We start from the raw sequence: 14,222 nt of genomic DNA on the forward strand, positions 1-14,222 counted from the left end.
AAGTGGGGGGACTGACCAAGTCAGGCAGTATGCATGTGGCATCATGACGCGTGCCATCGCAGCATCTGACGTCACGACGCGCGACATTCCTTTTTTTGTGAAAGGTTTTATATAGTGCTGGCTAGACGCAGAGGTATCATAGCGCTTTACATGAGTATCAGACCATTGTTGCAGGTTACAACGTTACAAAGGTTACACAGTTATTAGAGCATAGCTACATAGTTACATGTTCTTGTTGCATCATAGGAAGTGAAATCACAAGAAGTGACATCAAATACTAAGATCTCACACATATGTTTATCAGGTGTATCATAAGTATATTTAAGTGCTTTATGATATTTAACAAATGACATTTAGAGTCGGGCTGTGCCAAAAAAGTGGTGCAATCCTGACGCAAAATGTAGGCCTCAACTAATATATATTTTTTTAACAATGCCATAAAGAAATTAGCAACAAGGAAAAGCATGGAAGTAGATCTGTTATGCTTAATTGGTTGCAAAGTCTGCATTTTAAAATATTTTATGGGGTTAAGGCATCTGCTAAAGAGGTGTCCAGTAGATCTCAGGGAATCATAATAGTGGTGAGATAACTCTGGAGGTTAACACATTTTTGGGAGAGATCTGTGTTTTGTGTAGTCCCATATTTGAATCAAAGTAGTATAGAAGGTTAATGTCTCTCCTGCAAAACATAATCACCCACTGTTCTTGAGGGGTAGGAAGGGGAGTTTGCGGATTGTTGAACCTTAATTTGTTACTACCTTCTTCAGGTTTGTTATTCATGATATCGCAACACACATGGTGTGCATCTTATACAATGTTGTGAGCATAAATGTACCACTTAATTATGCAATAGTGCTCTGATATGTGTATGATATAGCATATGCCAACTGAAAATGCAATAAAATGTTTTTTTTTAAAACACAGCGGTCTCCTGCAAAGCATATCATGTAACATTCAGCTCACAGATTTATTTTATGTGGATAGTAAAGTGGGTTACTGTTTTGAGCACAGAGATCCTTTTGTTACCTGCAGCTTATACATTGTAAACCTTGTAGTAGACCACAGTGAGATATGAAGGGCATTTAACTCCTATACCTTGCAACCCTGACTGTCTCATGTAAAACATCTTGAACATTGATTTGCACACGTATATGAATTATTTTGAATGGATAATGTGTATGTTGTGTAAAGCACTCTAATACTCTGCATTGGGATGAGTAGCGCTATAATATAAAGGAATATGTGACGTTACAAGGCGATCACTTAGATCGCTGTACGTTACATCGCGGTTATTACAACAGGGAGTGTGGGCAACATGCCGCTGCACAACTGACACTAGTGCACAGATGAAATTGTTCAAAATTTCTTGCCTATATTTTTGTGTTCTGGCTTTGTTTTGTTTTGCAAAGGATTGCGTATATATGCTCAAAATTTATGCATTCACCAATGGGGACAAAAAAAGCACAGATTTTACTGATCAAATGCCATATTAAGTACATTTTCTTTCACCTAAACACTATCATCTGTGTGGAAAGACATGCGTGATAGTCACATGCGTTCTAATGGAAATGTGGTAAAGGTAAGCCGTGGTTCCCAATGCTTTGTGAAGGCTGTTTCCCAACTGCTGTGCAAATTCTTCTACTATTAGAGCTGAGATTTTCATGAAAGTCTTATAGTCTAAATTCAGCACCTGAGCGTAATAGGACGGAATGTATGAAGCTCTGTGGTTATACTGAATAAGCAGCTGTTATTAATAGATGTTATGCCATCTATTAATGTAATAACTGCACTTTCACAATTGCTTTATTAATAATAATAATAATAATAAAGAGTTTATAAAGCGCCTGGTGACGCCTTCCTGCTTTCTCAAATTTGCTTGAAAAATGCACGATTTTTCTTCTCTTTTTTCAAAATTTTCTCGGGGAGGGGGGGTAACCCCCTAAACCCCCCTTATGGGGTTCGGGCTCGCGAGCTGTGCTCGCTCGCTACGGTGCAGTATGCAAATCATTTTGTGCCACACCACTTTCAAATGTCACCAGCCGCCCCTGCAACTTTCTGAACCTAGGTTCCAAAGTGCATGAGTATTCAGAACCCCACTTTTTTGTTTTATTCCTAATACATGTGTATTAAGAATTCCACTTTGGTATATTCATTTCTGCGAATTCATGAGTACTAATAATTTTGCTTAGCTTATATTTCTGTGTATTTACAAGTGTGACACAAACCACACCTTTGTGTTATATTTCCGTATATTTCTGATGCTAAGGTTTCTTGTATCTTCTGTCTGCTTACTCGTTTATTCTGAATGCTGCTTCTATTGGTTGTAAATCGTTGTTTGAGTATTTGAAACTGCACTGATGTATGTGCTTTATGTTTATGTTGACTTGTGCAATCAGTGCTCTCTTTTTTTGCGCTTCTGTTTGATTCTGTGTATATCTCACCACCACAAGTTTATGTATTTTTGTATGTTGGCAGTACCACAATAACTTTGAAGTAGCAGAGAGGCATTCTAAACTTTGCTATTTCGTTATATTTCTGTAGGATTACACATTCTGCCGCTAAAACAGCGATAATTGTATCGCCTGTCTTGATAATATGTCCCTTAGTTCAACAAATTCAATCTGAAACACAAAGATTTAGTCAGTTGAAAGCAATGAGGGTAGCTTAAAGTGTGACGGTGTAAAACATTAGTAGCTTTTTTCATAATCAGCTCCCAGTAATGTCTATAATTGCAGCCTTACATTTAGTATATGAGCCTGTGTGTATCATACAACAGTGATGAGGAGTGTGAAACCATTTTAGCAGAGGGAAATAGACTCCGCACTTGTCTTTGGACCTGGAACTGCTTTCTCAGTAGCGCCAAGTAAGTTTAGGGTAACTTTCCAATTCCAAAGAGAACACATTTTAAATGTCTTTTACAAAACCAAACTATCACAGAAGTTTCTATACTTCAAATTTTCAGGTAGGAATATTTTCATGCTTATAGAATTTAATAGAAAAATATTTTTAAGTGAAAACAAATATATCTTACTTTTGAAACGAAATATTTTTATTTTAGGATTTACTTTCTGGGTAAATATTCAAACAAATGATAACAATACTGTTGGAAAATGTGTGGAAACTCTATAGTCTGTGGATATTTAGATAACTGATTAGTTTGTGAAGTTTGAAATGTTTAGATCCTTTGCCTAGTCTTCTAGTACTCGTACTTCATATTGTTAATTATGCTAAAAGTAAATTCTGAGCAGCAGACTAAAAATGTAATTCCATAAGAAAAATCCAGGTCTTCTCTCATTTTGTTTTCCATAAAAATTATGACAGGGTTAGTGCAATCTTATTGTATTTCATTGCATGTTTTGGTATATGCCAATACACATTCATCTTTGTCATCTATATTCTAGGTACATCCTACCCTGCCCATCATGTTTTCTTACATATCTCAATTCATTTGCATTGCCTTCTAACTGAGGTACGCCATAGCCATGGATTTTACAAGTTGATTTTCAGTTTATAATTGATAAGCAAAGGGAGGACGAAAATGAAATATATGTTAAAAACAAATCCATATAAGCATTCACAATGTTTACAACAGCATATGTATTGAAACGGGTAATATAAATGGTAAATGACTCAGAATACCAATACAAATAAGTAATGTAAAGAACATTCTTAGAAGTTGGGATTAAAGACTGAAGCAACAGTACAATAATTAAGAGAGTCAGCAGAATAAGGGTATCATAGCTACTGTAGCAGAAAGTCAAATTATTTGAGTATCTAGGTACATTAAATAGCTCCTGCAGAGATAATTTCAGAGGTGTCCAATAATGAGAGCAAAGAGTGGGTTGAGGGTTGTTGATGATGAGCCAATGGATTTATCCTTAAATGTGGTAACTGTACTCTTTTCGTTTGAATCTATAAGTAAGTGTGATTATCTAGAAAAAAGGTTAACTATATGGGCAAGGCAACTCTAATAGTGAAGAGGGGTTTAATATAGAGGTCTATCATACTTGAGACAGAACAGTAGTAACTCGAGCCTAGTCTCAAAAGAGCAGAACGTTACTAGAGACTTTAAAGCATATATTGCCCATTGGTAATACCTGGGATTATTTTAACTACACTTCACTGGGTATCACGTTTTATACACAAACTGTACTCACAATTTTCTTAATTGAACAGCAGACTAGTCAATATGTTTATTCTGTCCAATCAGAAGCACGTAATATATTGCATGACTTTTAATCACAATCTCCCTCCATGAGAAACGTTAACACTTTATTAAAAGATAGAAAAATATTAAATTAATACTACATTTAATTAAAGGATGAGTTGGACAATTTATAAACTTTAATTCTAGAGTGAGAGGAGGTCCAAACTCACTTTCACAAGACCCCATCTTTTTGCCAACCAGTTCACACATTTTGCATACAATTTTTGATATATGTTTCATTTATTCTTTCTTATTTTGGTGTTTGAATTTATAAAACCGGTGAGTGCTTGCTACTCCTTTTTGTCCTTATTTTTTTATCTTTTGTTATTTTTGATTCTCACGATGGTTTGCATCCTATATCTGGTAAGAATTTCATTTTTCATGGTCATTTTTAAATGCATGTATGTGTTAGATTTAGAGCACCATGTGTGCCATTTGGTGTCTACCAAACAGTAGGTTGTGTAGCAAAAGTCTGACTGAGTCAAGATTGAAGCATGAGGGGGTGGAGATTTACAGTCTCTTCTGGTATGGGCCAGAACAAATGACCATCATTCTGAAGTTACAGACCTTGTTGTGCTCATTCAAAGTACGTTTACACGTCCAGTCTTCAGGCCCACCCTCACATGCATGTATTCCTTCTCCGCTATAAGTAAAAGTTTCTATGCATTTAAGTCTTGTGAGTCACTTGTCAAGGCCGACAAGAACCATCTACAAAAAATACCACTTCTACTGTAACGTCTGCCTCTACATCACCAAGTGAAAATATATTTACTATTCTTAACTCCACATCTAATTACCTTCTAAAGTAGTAGTTAAGCCACTGTTACCCACACTGTAGGTCGATTTTTGGTGGGTCGCAAAAGTCAAACCAATACATAGAGATGCCTTTAAATTATGTATTGATTTTGTCATGTTTGCAGCACTTCAGAGACAGAGGTCAAATACTAAGCTTTTTCTTTTGACAAATTACTGTTTATTTTTTTAACATGTGTTTGGTGTTTACAAACTCTTCTCTCTTTGCAGTCAGAGGCAGAAAAGTCAAGAGAATTATGTGACATCCTTGCTGCGTACACTGAGGGGAAAGGAAAGGCTGTAGAATGATATTTTTGTAATACACAACAAAATGTAAATGACTGTAAATTAATTGTACACAATCAGCAGCCAAGAAAGCAAATATTAAGCACATTGTTTAGTAATTCTAAAGTATGATGTAAATAAAGATTCTATTAGGATCAAAACAAAGCAAGACACTTTATTTAGTGATGCGCAAATGATATATATTCACTGAAACCTGGTTTCCACACACTATCATTTCAGTACAATATATATTTGTACCAGTAAAATGGTATGTCTGTGCAAATTCAGCAGCTATTTCAATGGAACATGCACTATCTGTAAATGACACTGCGCTACCACACAATGCTTTAGTTACATTAACAAATCACCTGCTTCATATCCATCAAAGCTAGGTGGGTTGCAAAACCTTGTTATACGAATTGGGATGTGGTTTCAAATGTCGGTAAAGCACCTGGTTAAGTCAATGTAGTGAATCCCACACCTTTGTTATGCACAATATCACTTAAAACAGTGAAGGTCAGCTCATTTAACAACTATGGCACTCCTGATTCACAGAGACTTGCAACCATGCTTCACGTTCCTGCAGTTTTCAATTGTTAATTAATTGAGCAGTCCTTGATCGCAGGTTTCTAGTTGGCACATAGTGTAGTGTCAGCTTTGTTAAGTACTATGGGCCAGATGTAGGTAGCCAAATACCGGTCGGTAACGGCCAATTTCGGCTGTTACCGACCGGTATTTGTCTTTTGAGATGTAGGGGGACAGAAACAGGCTCTTTTGGTATTTTTACCGAATCTGTAAATATACCGGTCGGTAAATTTACCGATCGGTATTTTTACAGATTCGGTAAAATTGAGATGTAGGTGGGACTCTTTTGAGTCCCACAAGCCTTACAGAATCGGTATTTTACCATCAAATTCAATTTGATGGTAAAATACCGATTCCGGTGTGCATGCACATGTGTGCATGCACACCTATGCCATATGACAGGCAGACCTGCCCTTAGGGCAGGTATGCCTGCCACATGGCACCCGAGCCTCTTTTGGGGGTGCCAGAGGGTGTCAAAGTGACACCCCCTGCACCCTTGTCAAATTCGGTATTTACCGATTCGGTAAATACTGATTCGGTAATGCCCATTCATTCCTATGGGCTTCAAAGCCCATAGGAATGAATGGGCATTACCGGTCGGTATTTACCGAATCGGTAAATACAGATTTTTACCGATTCGGTAAAAAAAACATCTGGATGGTCCTACATGTCCCCCCTTCATATATACCGATTCTTAATTACCGAATCGGTAAAATTCGGTAATTAAGAACCGGTAAATAAATCCTACCTACATCTGGCCCATAATGTCTAATTCAATAGGCTTTGTGCACATGCTAAGCCCTTTAGACTTCATCCTTGCACCTACCTGAAACCCATCGATAAATAAATGAGCTCAGTAATTCAGAGATTGAAGCACATTCTATTGGAGCAGGTTTGTAGTCTTTGCATTGTGTTGATGCTTTTTTAGGTATCTCCTTGTTAATTATGATTTAATAGTAAAGTTGTTGCATAACCAGGTCTCTTGTCAACTATTTTAATTGCTTCAAAGAGCGAAGAGATTTTCTATGTAGACAGAGCTGAAAGTTGACATATTTTACCACAGAGTTGTTCTACTGAATGGACAGACACTCAAAGTCGACAGGAAGTACACACAGTAGCTTTGAGTAAACAATAACTAGATACAGGTACCTTAGTGTGAGAGAGGAAGATCGCAGTGATGCATGCAAGGGGAACTTTGAAACGTTGTACCACTGTTGAAACAACTGATATAAGCATGAGGTGATGTGAACTTGGTTTCCTGATTCATTTTCCAGCTAGCAATGGATTTAAAGGAAATATTAGTGATGGTAGAGACATCCTTTCCCTACACTCCCTTAAGTATATGCTGTTCCCTTTCCTTTGCCACCTTGTAAAGGAACATAATCCTACCTTTAGTGGCTGTACTTATATTTGTCTTTGCAGTGTGGGAAGATATCAGTAGCTGCTCCTCCGCAATGGTGGAGGAGGGTCACCCCACTGACTCAGAGCCAGCAGCTGAAAAATAAAACAATATTTTATTATTGTTTTATTTTTCGCCTGTTGGCTGAGCCAGCATGTGTCGGGAGGGATGGGGCAGGGCCATGGGAGGGAGGAGTGAGGTGCACTTCTAAGTGTGCATGTCTGTTTGGCCAGTTGTGTTAGGCCGGCCAAACAGGCATGCACAGTTAGATTGCTCCAACCCAGCTGTATTGCACAGCCGGGTTGGAGAAACAGCACAGGCTGCCTGTGCCTGAGCAAGCGTTAAATCAGCCCACTCAGGCCAATCCCTGATCTTCACTCCAAGAATGAGATGAACAAGTAAAGATGCCTACAAGGGGTTCATTCAAAAAATGTTTTCTTAAAATACTCAATATATCTTCTTTAAAGTGACAACATATGACACCACAAAAAATTAAATCAAAACGTAAACAATTCATTCTAAAATAAATTACAGTAAACAGGTGCATCAAAAATAATTTGATTCACATTTAAAATGCAAAAAGCAGGGGTTCAGAAGCAACCAAATCTCACATACATTGATAATAGAGTTCACAGATGAATCACAGATTGAAGTATACTGGTCATCAATGTATAATACCCATCTTCTCACAATCGAAAATTGAGTCTGTTCTATACATAGGATTCAAGACTCAAATTAATTTAATTTTACAATAACTAAAATGAAGAATGGGTTATATGTTGATGTTTTGATCTCCATCGCAATGTGTCAATGAGACGACCTTCAGGTCATAGATGGATCTTGTGAGAGTCCTCAACCCCCTTGTCGATAATTTCAAGGTCGACACAATATATATATCAATCAAATAGGTCTCTCTAATGGTACACAGTAGTAGATGTCAATTCGATATTGAGTGACCTCATACTGAGGAATTGAGTTTTAGTACATTACACTATCTTTGCAGCTAGCGGTAGCATTTGTCAGACGGTCCCGCTCAGCGTTCCATAAATGTTGGAAGCCATAGAATGAGAGAAGTGCGGGGATTGCACAGGTATTCTCTGATGCTGTCCCAGTGTGTGCTGGGACCAGGAAGAAGAGGAATACAGAGGTGCAAGTAGAAAGGCAGCTGGCAGCTTCATGTAAATCTTTTTTTTTTATTATTAAACCCCTCAGTGTTCCCCCTCCCATGCTCTCCTGCGCCCCCTACACCCACCTCATCACTTTTTGTTTATGTCAGCCGACACTGGAAGCTATGTTAAAAAAGTTTGAAAATACCTTTAAACTAACATCTTTGTTGGCATTCACCACATTTTGCCTGGCTATCTCCTTCTATAATGCGCCTTTCATATTTTCAAAAGTAGTATTATTATTGTGTAAATTTATCATTGCTTTTCCACAATCATAAATGCAATTTATGACCTTTTGCAACTTTTCTTTGAGCAGATCCACACAACAGGTTTGTCACTGCGAGGCTTTAGATTTAGTTCACAAAGCCTGGTTCAGGTCCTCTCCCCTCAGGTCAGTCCACTTCTTCTTCTTCTACATAGGGTACCACTGGTGCTTAATTTGTCAAAGAAAGAGTGTCGGTGCCCAAAGATCTGCTGATAAGTCTGTGCCGCCGTTATTATATTTCAGCACATCGAGTACCAAGACTGTGGGGACTTGAATCCATCCCAAGCCTTTTTAATCCATTCCCAGGCACTCCCTATCCATTTTATGTCACCCTTGAGGGTTTCTCCTTCTCTTGCTCTCAAGAAATGTCTGAAGAGGAAAAATAAGTGCTGGCTCTAAAAATGAGTGTTGGTAGCCCCTATCGGCAACTGCCAGCATAAATTAAGCACTGGGTGCCACTGTTGGGATGGCTCTTTGGTTCTAGACCTTATCCTGTCTTGCAGATCACAGAGAGACTGTCTCTTGCATATATTCTGTTTCTCCTTCAGGGAAAGTGCAGAGAGGTCTTTTAAGGCAAAGGGGAAGATTAGTACTGGCTTAAGGATGCTGTCATTTATTAAACTCTGTGTGTACCTTGGAAAAACAGAGCGGTCACCTTTCAGATTCAGGTAGCTGTCCAATTGATTCAAATTGAAACAGGGAGGGGTAAGGAAAAGCGCAGACTTGGGATGTGTTTTGGGTCCACCCACCCCATAAGGCCCATTTTCCAAGCTCCTGTTGCTGCCTAGGTATTCCTGGTTCTGTCATAGGTACGGACAGGACTGAAGGGGACCCAGCCTATTCAGAGTTTAAGGTGTGCTGATTTTAGGTAGGCTTTGAGCAGTTTACATTATGAGCCCAATACTATACTATGAAGAACAAGCTGTGTTGGGAAAGCAGTTTGTTAGGGTGAAAACATGTGCGGTACCAAGGCGTAAATGGACTGTAAAGGAAAATAAACAATAATCGTTACTTTTCTTATCTCAATGCTTCCCCCCATAGTGTTTTCTAAAAACAGTGTTACCATTTCTGATAAAAACGTAGGCATAGATACAGCTGCCATGTGTCTCATTTTATGTGTGATATGCTGCTCCACTTCAGTTTCCTTTACTTGAATTTCAGGACTGGGGTTTTATAATGGAATAAACAAGACTAAAAGTCCCAAATTCCAAGGAAAAATCTGGACTGGAGCAACACATCGCTCATTGCTCTGGGAAACGTGGAAGCTTGCACACAAAACTCAGAAGAAAGAGAATAAACCTCAATTTGAAATACTGATTGAAGATGGCGGACTGAAGACGCCGCCGAGAGGTCACTCCCGCAGGCACCCTGCGCTCTGAGAAAGATACTGGTGTTTTTTCGCCGACGTGACTCGCTGCTAATTGCCCTTTGATCTACGAAATCGTGGTGACAAAGCGCTCTAACCTTGCGGGCAGCCGACGAGACAATTGGTGGAACATTTTACTGGCCCAGCTTACCGACTCATCGAGTCTGTAACCCCGGTGCGCTCCGGCGGGGGTTTGCCGAACTGCCGAACTGCTGAACTGTTGTACCGCGTTTGCGGGACTGCTGTGACTGCTGTGTTACCGGGGGCGCTTCCCTCTGCTGATTTTTGCCGCTTCTCCTGCTTCACCTCACCGCTCTTCCGAGCATTTCTGTTCTGTTCTGCTCTGTTCAGGCAGTGGAGGCTCTGTGTGCGCGGGGGCGTGCCGTGCTGAGGTAATCAATCGAGCCGACAGCGCTCGGCCGGTGAGGGCTGGTTGTCGGCTCTCGGTGAAGGAGAGACACTCATCTACAGCTCATCTACAGCTCACGGGGGAGAAAGCAGAAAGCAGAAAGCAGCAACATAACTGGTGGGGGAAACCAACAGCCCAGATGACACGAAAGAACCCCTCTCGTGAGAAATGCGCATGCGCGGCCGCCGGCGCATGCGCATTAGCATCCAGGACGCGCGCGCCGGCGGCGCAATGACGAGCGGGAGCCCCGGGGACACGGCAGGACAAGGTAAGTGGTTTTATAATTATTTCATAAATTATTGTAAGCATTTAGGGAGGGCGGGAGGGAGGCGGGTGGCGCGTAGTGGGGCTACGCGAAGTGCGTGGGTGGGCGTAGTGTTTTGCCCACTTTGCGTAGCTTCACGAAGCCCCACTACGCCCACTACGCCCACCCTTACTCCTGAGAACTCGGCTGCCGCACAGAAACGGGCCGGTAAGCTACAGCCTATTGTCCAACATTCTTTACCTCTTACTACCCCTCCTGTACTCTCTAAGGATAAAACACTGATGCAAAACTTAAAACTTAAGGAAAATGAAAAGAAGAAAGAGTTAGAATTAGATGGTGCAGGGTGCCCTCCATTATTAACTCTGACTTTCGCAGCTACTGATACTGATACTGTTACTGTCACGGAAGCTGCTACACTAAATGAAGCTTCTACATCCAGTGACAATTTAACGATGGGCTTGGAGGGCTTTGAGGTGTCCATAGAGAAGCCGGGCGAACCGGAAAGGACTCATAGAGCGCTAACCATGGGACAAGGAGATATGGATGCGTCCGATGAGCTCGATCTATCTCTAATAAATGGCGCTCCTCAATATAATGATTCTTTTGAATCCACCCAACATGTTAGTATTACTGGCAATATTACTACTATGACTACTGGTCCTACTGGTCCTTCTAGAGGAACAACCACGGTGGCAACGGATAGAGTTATGGCTTTGGCCACGGATATGGAAGATACAACAAAAGATACAGATACAGAGGATACAAATGGAATTGCAATAATATCTATTCCCCTAACATCAACTTCTCAAATACTAACGAAAGTATCAACTGCAGCGAAAATACAAACACCAGACTCAACTCTGGGAGAACAGAGAATCAACTGTGACGGTGCGGAACTGTTAGAGGATCTACCAAATCAAGAATATGACTCAAATGATGAATACGAGGAGTTTTTTGAGGAAGGTGGAGTGTTCGAAAAGAAAGATTACTCTAAATCACAAATAGAAGCTAATAACTCCTCGAGCCTCAAGAAATGGGGAAAGCTAAGAGTCAAAGCAAAGAAAGGTGGGAAAAATTGAAACCTGCTGTGTTAACTACCACTTTAGCTTCAGAAATCGCTGGAGGGAAATCAATAAGAGACCAAACCCCTCTGCTTAAATGGATGCAACCAAGAGGGCGGTTTAAGAATATGCCCCTGTGTGGCCCAGCAGCTACTTTAGCAGAAGTCAATGCCTCCAAAAATTTGCAACACTCCCCCGTCAATGTGGATTTGTTAGACCAAGATGCAGACTTAGGGTTGCTGGGGACATCTTTGATCAAAAATTCTGCTGACTCTGCTGATACTTTACCACCTAATATACTACCTATTGGATCAACACAACTAAACTCTAAAGGTAAAAATAAAGATACATCCCACTTTGGTATTAGTCTAGGCAGTGAGACCCTACCTGTATCACAAGCTATACCACTCCCACTTACCCCTAATTCTTCCAAGACGCCCTCTGAAGCTTCCTCCTTGGACCTTATTTTAAAAACTTTGATGATACACCGCCAAGAAACACAACAGAACTTTCTCCAACTAAGGGAAGATAATATCAAGGTACATAATTGTCTCCAGGAAGTTACTAATAAATTGAATGGGGTCACAGAAGACATCGAAGGATTACAACAAAGGGTTGTCGAAGTTGAGGAGACGCTGGCTACCACTTCAGCTCAAACTAGGCAACATAAAGAGGATATAGGGTCACTACATAGTAAAATCGAAGAATTGGAAAATAGACAGCGTCGACAAAACCTGAGACTTTTTGGAATACCCGAAGGGTCAGAGGGCTCGGATGCCAGGGCTTACTTGGTTAATCTTTTCCAAAGAGCATTCCCAGATCTTTCCGACTGGGATTGGGACTCCCAACTACAACGGGTACATAGACTGCCTATAACTTTAAAGAACAAAGAGAGCAAATATCCACGACCTATTATGGTCTACTTCGGCAACTACTTGCTAAGACAAGCGGTCTCAATCAAAGCTAGACCGAATACCCCAGTGACATTTGACAATATAACTTTCTTTGTTAAATCTGACCTTAGCAAATCCACTATGGATAAAAGATGGGGATTACGCAAATTGATTGATCCTTTCAAGTCCCTGGGGGCAATAGTTTATCTTCAAGAACCAGCCCGCCTTAAGGTTATGAAAGCTGGCCATACTTATTTTTTCCCTGAAGTAAAGGAGGCAGAGCAACACCTTGCAAAAATGACTTCAAATACTTAGTAAAGAGAGGGGAATGAAAGGAAGGGGGGGGAAACATGGAGAAGGGAAAAAAAACTAAGAAAGAGAGAGGGGGGTGAGGGGGGGCTAAGAGAGGTAGAAACTAAGATTTACGCTTAACCATAACTGTTTAGAGTAACTTAACAGGGCACTTGGACATATATTTTGATTTTTTTTTGTATGACAATAATACGGAGTGTGGGGGATCCTGGGGAGACCTCTCTGATAGACTGCCCTTTGAGCGCCAGCAGAAGATAGAGGTAGGCCTCTGGGTAGACACTGGGGGGAGGGGCTATGGGTTGGCGGGCAGGGAGGGGGATTTTTGGGGTGGGTTGGATGGGATGGGCCTGTGGTTTTGTTTGGGGTGGGGTTAAAAGGGGAAAAACTGTATTGTAGGAAAAAAAGATAGGCAGATATTGAGACAAAGCTTTTGTGTTTTTACATATTAAACGATATATAATACAGAGGAATATGAAAAACTTAGTTATAAATGATGTCTTTTTTTAGATGTTTGGTGTGGAATGTTGCTGGTCTCAATAGTAAAGACAAAAGGAGATTGGTGCAAGAAGAAATGAATATGTACAGACCCCATATGGCACTTATTTCTGAAACTACAATTTAGAATTGGATGGATGCACAGCTAGTTGAATGTGATAAAAGTTCCTTTTAAATTGAAGGGTTGTTAGTTGGTTTTTGTAGGTGCTCCACAAGGTGGCGCCAGGAGTCCAATGGCGTCGAGTAAATAAATGCTAGAATGTGAACCTAGAGGATCTCTAGGGTCATCCCTTGTTGGGCACACTTTGTCATTATCTTTCTAGAAAGAAAAGATTTCCATTCTTTTGGTTTGTTGTTCATCAGCAAAAGCTTTTTTAATTGATTGTTGACATGTTTTGTTAGTTTTCCATAATCTTTTCACCTCTTAACATGTTTAAAGTACAGGCAATGTCATTCAGTTTTATCATATCCAATGCATTTCGGGCATTATGAGGTCATGCCCTTCATCAGGGAAATAGACACTGTAAAAACGAAAATAAGGTAACATTTACTGGTCTCAAAAAACATAAACAAATTCCATCTCCGTTACAATGGTGCGTCACAATTAATAGTGCATACAGGTCAAACATGCAGTGGGATCATGTGTGATTGGTGTACGGGCAAGGGGTTTGGTATACGTGCAAGGGTGAAAAAAACGCGGTTACTTACATGCCTTTCTTCATG

Source organism: Lissotriton helveticus, chromosome 5_1 (genome assembly GCF_964261635.1).
Source record: "Lissotriton helveticus chromosome 5_1, aLisHel1.1, whole genome shotgun sequence".
Classification (NCBI taxonomy): domain Eukaryota; kingdom Metazoa; phylum Chordata; class Amphibia; order Caudata; family Salamandridae; genus Lissotriton; species Lissotriton helveticus.